A 7,500-nucleotide genomic window follows, 5' to 3' on the forward strand; every position below is an offset into this window, starting at 1 on the left:
ACCTGGTCTTCCGGGCGCCGGGGTAGACCTGGTCTTCCGGGAGCCGGGGTAGACCTGGAATTCCGGGCGCCGGGGTAGGCCTGTTCCCCTGGAGCCGGGGTAGACCTGGAATTCCGGGCGCCGGGGTAGGCCTGTTCTCCTGGAGCCGGGGTAGACCTGGTGTTCCGGGCACCGGGGTAGACCTGGAATTCCGGGCGCCGGGGTAGGCCTGTTGCCCTGGAGCCGGGGTAGACCTGGTGTTCCGGGCGCCGGGGTAGACCTGTCGTCCTACTCCGGGCCCGGCCTCCGGCCGCCCGGCTGCTGCGGCAGGCAGAACTGTCGCCCTGGTGTCCCGGGCGGACCTGCTGTCCCGCGCACGACCCACCCTGCGGCCGCCCGGCGCCAGTCTAGAGAGGGAAGGAGCCGGCCGTTGGGAGCCGGCAGCGCTCCCGCCTCCTCCGTGCCCAAAGCGACAGCGGCCCGGCTCCTGCCTCCGTCTCCGGATCCCTCACTGCCTTCAGCCGCTCGACCCCCCTCCCCCCCACCCCGCTGCCGTCCTGCCCCGGGCTCGGACGGGGCCAGGCCGGGCTGGAGCGTCAAGGAAAGAAGGCCGTCAAAGCAGAAGGCTGGGCGAGAGCCGAAGAGAAGGCTTCTCGGCAAAGGGGCCGCCTCTGCCGCGGGCCCCGGCCCTGCTGGCCGAAGGACCCGCCTTCCTCGGTGTCGGCCCGCTCCTGGCCCTCCCGCCGCTGCGGGTGTGCGAACCGGCCGAGGAGAGAGCGGGCGGGGGACGGCGACGGGGGTGGGGAAAGTAGTCTGCGAGCGGCGCCGGGGAGTCTGATGGGGCAGGGCGGGGCGCCCCCAACCGCCGATGGGCGGAGGCAGGGAAAGTCTTCAGGCGGGGCGCCCCCAACCGTCGATGGGCGGGCTCTGAGGGGGCGGCGTCGGATTGCGAGTGTGTGGAGCCGGCGTGTGTGTCACCGTGCCCCTCTCTCTCTGTCTCTCTCTCCCTCCCTTCCCCCCCCCGCCCCCCCGTCCCTCCCTCCCTCCCTCGCTTCCCTTGCGCGCTGGCCCCACTGAAATTCCGTTCGGCCGGGTAGGGCTGCGCGGCACCCCGGGCGGAGGGGGCTGCTGACGCTGCTTCGACGGCAGGCTGACGCAGGCTGCCTGTCAGCTTGGTCTGGGATCGCTCTGGGTACCAGAGGGAAAGAAATAAAGTTCGTCAAGAAAATTCCTTTTCCGGATCAGTTTCTTGCGCCGAGGGAACAGAAGAGTCGTTCTCTTCGAGAAGGGAGGAAAGGGGAAGCGCGGGAAATGAAACCCGAACCCCAAACCAGACCAAGGGGAACCAAGCCACAAAAAACAAAGGGATAACCCCGTAACTCCTAAAACAAACCCAGAAAACTCGAACCAAAAGTCCCGCAACGCACATTCCCCCACCCCCCAAAAAAACCCACACCGAGCCCCCCCCCTCGCGCCCGCCCCCCCCACCCCCACCAGGCAAAAAAAGGTAAAGCCGGCCATTGAGAAACGCTCTACTACCCGGGTATGGGGAAATACCTCTTGCCATGGCCCCGGAGTAGACTTTTCCTCCGGGCGCCGGGGTAGACCCGTTGTCCGGCCCCCCGGGCTACACCTGGTATCCCGGAGCCGGGGTAGACCTTGTACCCGGCGGCCGGGGTAGACCTGGTATCCCGGAGCCGGGGTAGACCTTGTACCCGGCGGCCGGGGTAGACCTGGTATCCAGGAGACGGGGTAGACCTTGTACGCGGCGGCCGGGGTAGACCTGGTATCCAGGAGCCGGGGTAGACCTTGTACCCGGCGGCCGGGGTAGACCTGGTATCCCGGAGCCGGGGTAGACCTTGTACCCGGCGGCCGGGGTAGACCTGGTATCCCGGAGCCGGGGTAGACCTTGTACCCGGCGGCCGGGGTAGACCTGGTATCCCGGAGACGGGGTAGACCTTGTACCCGGCGGCCGGGGTAGACCTGGTATCCAGGAGACGGGGTAGACCTTGTTCCAGGCGGCCGGGGTAGACCTGGTATCCAGGAGACGGGGTAGACCTTGTACCCGGCGGCCGGGGTAGACCTGGTATCCCGGAGCCGGGGTAGACCTTGTACCCGGCGGCCGGGGTAGACCTGGTATCCCGGAGCCGGGGTAGACCTTGTACCCGGCGGCCGGGGTAGACCTGGTATCCAGGAGCCGGGGTAGACCTTGTACCCGGCGGCCGGGGTAGACCTGGTATCCAGGAGACGGGGTAGACCTTGTACCCGGCGGCCGGGGTAGACCTGGTATCCAGGAGCCGGGGTAGACCTTGTACCCGGCGGCCGGGGTAGACCTGGTATCCAGGAGCCGGGGTAGACCTTGTACCCGGCGGCCGGGGTAGACCTGGTATCCCGGAGCCGGGGTAGACCTTGTACCCGGCGGCCGGGGTAGACCTGGTATCCCGGAGCCGGGGTAGACCTTGTACCCGGCGGCCGGGGTAGACCTGGTATCCAGGAGCCGGGGTAGACCTTGTACCCGGCGGCCGGGGTAGACCTGGTATCCCGGAGCCGGGGTAGACCTTGTACCCGGCGGCCGGGGTAGACCTGGTATCCAGGAGACGGGGTAGACCTTGTACCCGGCGGCCGGGGTAGACCTGGTATCCAGGAGCCGGGGTAGACCTTGTACCCGGCGGCCGGGGTAGACCTGGTATCCAGGAGCCGGGGTAGACCTTGTACCCGGCGGCCGGGGTAGACCTGGTATCCAGGAGACGGGGTAGACCTTGTACCCGGCGGCCGGGGTAGACCTGGTATCCAGGAGACGGGGTAGACCTTGTACCCGGCGGCCGGGGTAGACCTGGTATCCAGGAGCCGGGGTAGACCTTGTACCCGGCGGCCGGGGTAGACCTGGTATCCCGGAGCCGGGGTAGACCTTGTACCCGGCGGCCGGGGTAGACCTGGTATCCCGGAGCCGGGGTAGACCTTGTACCCGGCGGCCGGGGTAGACCTGGTATCCCGGAGCCGGGGTAGACCTTGTACCCGGCGGCCGGGGTAGACCTGGTATCCAGGAGACGGGGTAGACCTTGTACCCGGCGGCCGGGGTAGACCTGGTATCCAGGAGACGGGGTAGACCTTGTACCCGGCGGCCGGGGTAGACCTGGTATCCCGGAGCCGGGGTAGACCTTGTACCCGGCGGCCGGGGTAGACCTGGTATCCAGGAGCCGGGGTAGACCTTGTACCCGGCGGCCGGGGTAGACCTGGTATCCAGGAGACGGGGTAGACCTTGTACCCGGCGGCCGGGGTAGACCTGGTATCCCGGAGCCGGGGTAGACCTTGTACCCGGCGGCCGGGGTAGACCTGGTATCCAGGAGACGGGGTAGACCTTGTACCCGGCGGCCGGGGTAGACCTGGTATCCAGGAGACGGGGTAGACCTTGTACCCGGCGGCCGGGGTAGACCTGGTATCCAGGAGACGGGGTAGACCTTGTACCCGGCGGCCGGGGTAGACCTGGTATCCAGGAGACGGGGTAGACCTTGTACCCGGCGGCCGGGGTAGACCTGGTATCCAGGAGACGGGGTAGACCTTGTACCCGGCGGCCGGGGTAGACCTGGTATCCCGGAGACGGGGTAGACCTTGTACCCGGCGGCCGGGGTAGACCTGGTATCCCGGAGCCGGGGTAGACCTTGTACCCGGCGGCCGGGGTAGACCTGGTATCCCGGAGCCGGGGTAGACCTTGTACCCGGCGGCCGGGGTAGACCTGGTATCCCGGAGCCGGGGTAGACCTTGTACCCGGCGGCCGGGGTAGACCTGGTATCCAGGAGACGGGGTAGACCTTGTACCCGGCGGCCGGGGTAGACCTGGTATCCAGGAGACGGGGTAGACCTTGTACCCGGCGGCCGGGGTAGACCTGGTATCCCGGAGACGGGGTAGACCTTGTACCCGGCGGCCGGGGTAGACCTGGTATCCCGGCGGCCGGGGTAGACCTTGTTCCAGGCGGCCGGGGTAGACCTGGTATCCAGGAGACGGGGTAGACCTTGTACCCGGCGGCCGGGGTAGACCTGGTATCCCGGAGCCGGGGTAGACCTTGTACCCGGCGGCCGGGGTAGACCTGGTATCCCGGAGCCGGGGTAGACCTTGTACCCGGCGGCCGGGGTAGACCTGGTATCCAGGAGCCGGGGTAGACCTTGTACCCGGCGGCCGGGGTAGACCTGGTATCCAGGAGACGGGGTAGACCTTGTACCCGGCGGCCGGGGTAGACCTGGTATCCAGGAGCCGGGGTAGACCTTGTACCCGGCGGCCGGGGTAGACCTGGTATCCAGGAGCCGGGGTAGACCTTGTACCCGGCGGCCGGGGTAGACCTGGTATCCCGGAACCGGGGTAGACCTTGTACCCGGCGGCCGGGGTAGACCTGGTATCCCGGAGCCGGGGTAGACCTTGTACCCGGCGGCCGGGGTAGACCTGGTATCCAGGAGCCGGGGTAGACCTTGTACCCGGCGGCCGGGGTAGACCTGGTATCCCGGAGCCGGGGTAGACCTTGTACCCGGCGGCCGGGGTAGACCTGGTATCCAGGAGACGGGGTAGACCTTGTACCCGGCGGCCGGGGTAGACCTGGTATCCAGGAGCCGGGGTAGACCTTGTACCCGGCGGCCGGGGTAGACCTGGTATCCAGGAGCCGGGGTAGACCTTGTACCCGGCGGCCGGGGTAGACCTGGTATCCAGGAGACGGGGTAGACCTTGTACCCGGCGGCCGGGGTAGACCTGGTATCCAGGAGCCGGGGTAGACCTTGTACGCGGCGGCCGGGGTAGACCTGGTATCCCGGAGCCGGGGTAGACCTTGTACCCGGCGGCCGGGGTAGACCTGGTATCCCGGAGCCGGGGTAGACCTTGTACCCGGCGGCCGGGGTAGACCTGGTATCCCGGAGCCGGGGTAGACCTTGTACCCGGCGGCCGGGGTAGACCTGGTATCCCGGAGCCGGGGTAGACCTTGTACCCGGCGGCCGGGGTAGACCTGGTATCCCGGAGCCGGGGTAGACCTTGTACCCGGCGGCCGGGGTAGACCTGGTATCCAGGAGACGGGGTAGACCTTGTACCCGGCGGCCGGGGTAGACCTGGTATCCAGGAGACGGGGTAGACCTTGTACCCGGCGGCCGGGGTAGACCTGGTATCCAGGAGACGGGGTAGACCTTGTACCCGGCGGCCGGGGTAGACCTGGTATCCAGGAGACGGGGTAGACCTTGTACCCGGCGGCCGGGGTAGACCTGGTATCCAGGAGCCGGGGTAGACCTTGTACCCGGCGGCCGGGGTAGACCTGGTATCCCGGAGCCGGGGTAGACCTTGTACCCGGCGGCCGGGGTAGACCTGGTATCCCGGAGCCGGGGTAGACCTTGTACCCGGCGGCCGGGGTAGACCTGGTATCCCGGAGCCGGGGTAGACCTTGTACCCGGCGGCCGGGGTAGACCTGGTATCCAGGAGCCGGGGTAGACCTTGTACCCGGCGGCCGGGGTAGACCTTGTACCCGGCGGCCGGGGTAGACCTGGTATCCAGGAGACGGGGTAGACCTTGTACCCGGCGGCCGGGGTAGACCTGGTATCCAGGAGACGGGGTAGACCTTGTACCCGGCGGCCGGGGTAGACCTGGTATCCAGGAGCCGGGGTAGACCTTGTACCCGGCGGCCGGGGTAGACCTGGTATCCAGGAGACGGGGTAGACCTTGTACCCGGCGGCCGGGGTAGACCTGGTATCCAGGAGCCGGGGTAGACCTTGTACCCGGCGGCCGGGGTAGACCTGGTATCCAGGAGCCGGGGTAGACCTTGTACCCGGCGGCCGGGGTAGACCTGGTATCCCGGAGCCGGGGTAGACCTTGTACCCGGCGGCCGGGGTAGACCTGGTATCCCGGAGCCGGGGTAGACCTTGTACCCGGCGGCCGGGGTAGACCTGGTATCCAGGAGCCGGGGTAGACCTTGTACCCGGCGGCCGGGGTAGACCTGGTATCCCGGAGCCGGGGTAGACCTTGTACCCGGCGGCCGGGGTAGACCTGGTATCCAGGAGACGGGGTAGACCTTGTACCCGGCGGCCGGGGTAGACCTGGTATCCAGGAGACGGGGTAGACCTTGTACCCGGCGGCCGGGGTAGACCTGGTATCCAGGAGCCGGGGTAGACCTTGTACCCGGCGGCCGGGGTAGACCTGGTATCCAGGAGACGGGGTAGACCTTGTACCCGGCGGCCGGGGTAGACCTGGTATCCAGGAGACGGGGTAGACCTTGTACCCGGCGGCCGGGGTAGACCTGGTATCCAGGAGCCGGGGTAGACCTTGTACCCGGCGGCCGGGGTAGACCTGGTATCCAGGAGACGGGGTAGACCTTGTACCCGGCGGCCGGGGTAGACCTGGTATCCAGGAGCCGGGGTAGACCTTGTACCCGGCGGCCGGGGTAGACCTGGTATCCCGGAGACGGGGTAGACCTTGTACCCGGCGGCCGGGGTAGACCTGGTATCCCGGAGCCGGGGTAGACCTGGTCTCCGTCCGCCCGGGTAGACCTGGTGTCGCGGCCGCCTGCGGAAGTTCACCAAGGGGTCGCTGTTCCAGGCTGCCTCCGGCTATGTCGACGTAGCGGTCGGCCTGCGCTGGCGCACCCTCCCGGTCGACTTCCACTCGTCTCCTTGGAGGCGTCGGCGGCCTTGGACTTATCTTTCCGTATATTGGGAGCGAGGTGACGGGCCGCGTCCCCGCAGGTTTCCAGGGTGCCTGCGTCGCAAGGCGGAGGATAGGGCGGCCGCGCCGCGCGGTCGTCGGGGCAGAGCGAGTGCCGCCTAGGCCGGGTGAGCCGCGTGGCTTGGTCCCGGTTCCCGTCCTGCCCAGGGCGCTCTTTCGGGGAGAGCTGCCCGAGAAGCCAGAGAGAAGAGAATGGGCAGTGTGAAGGGCCACCAGAGAGAGAGCCGAGAGCCGAGAGAGACGGCCCGAAAGACCGTGTCGAGAAGCCGCTCGCTGGCCGCAGCGAGGCGGTGAGAAGCCCCGCGTGTGTGTTGCTCCGCTCCGGTCGGCTGCCGTGCCGGCCCGGTTGAAGGGGGGGCGGCCCCCCTGGGACGATCGGTGGCAGGTGAGGCGGCGGCGCCTCGTCCCTTTTCCGCCTGGCCTTAAGCCGGGGCCCGCTCCGGCAGGCATTTTTCCGGCAGCCGGTCCGGTGGCAGTGGCCGGCAGCCGGGGGTCGACGCGGCCGGGCTTTTTTTTTCCCCGGCCCTCGCCCGAGAGCCTCCTCCCCGAGCAAGGCCCGGCCAGCCCGCCGCGGTGGCGGCGCCCGGTTCCCCCGCTCCCGACCTGTTTGCCAGCGTGTCCGTGTCGGAAGGGCAGCGGTGGGGCGCGCGGCCTGGCCTCGGCATTCGCCGCGTGGCCGGAGGGGCTCGGTGACGGCGGTCGCCCGATGAGCCGTGGAGCCGGGGTGGCGGCACCCCGTCCCACCGGCGCGTGCTGTTGAAGTCACCCCCTTCCTCGGCCTTAAGCCGGGGACCCGCCTTGCGGGCGGGCTGTTTTTTTCGCGGGCAGAGAGGGGCC

The sequence above is a fragment of the Lonchura striata genome, chromosome 28, assembly GCF_050655825.1.
Source record: "Lonchura striata isolate lonStrDom1 chromosome 28, ASM5065582v1, whole genome shotgun sequence".
Taxonomy (NCBI): domain Eukaryota; kingdom Metazoa; phylum Chordata; class Aves; order Passeriformes; family Estrildidae; genus Lonchura; species Lonchura striata.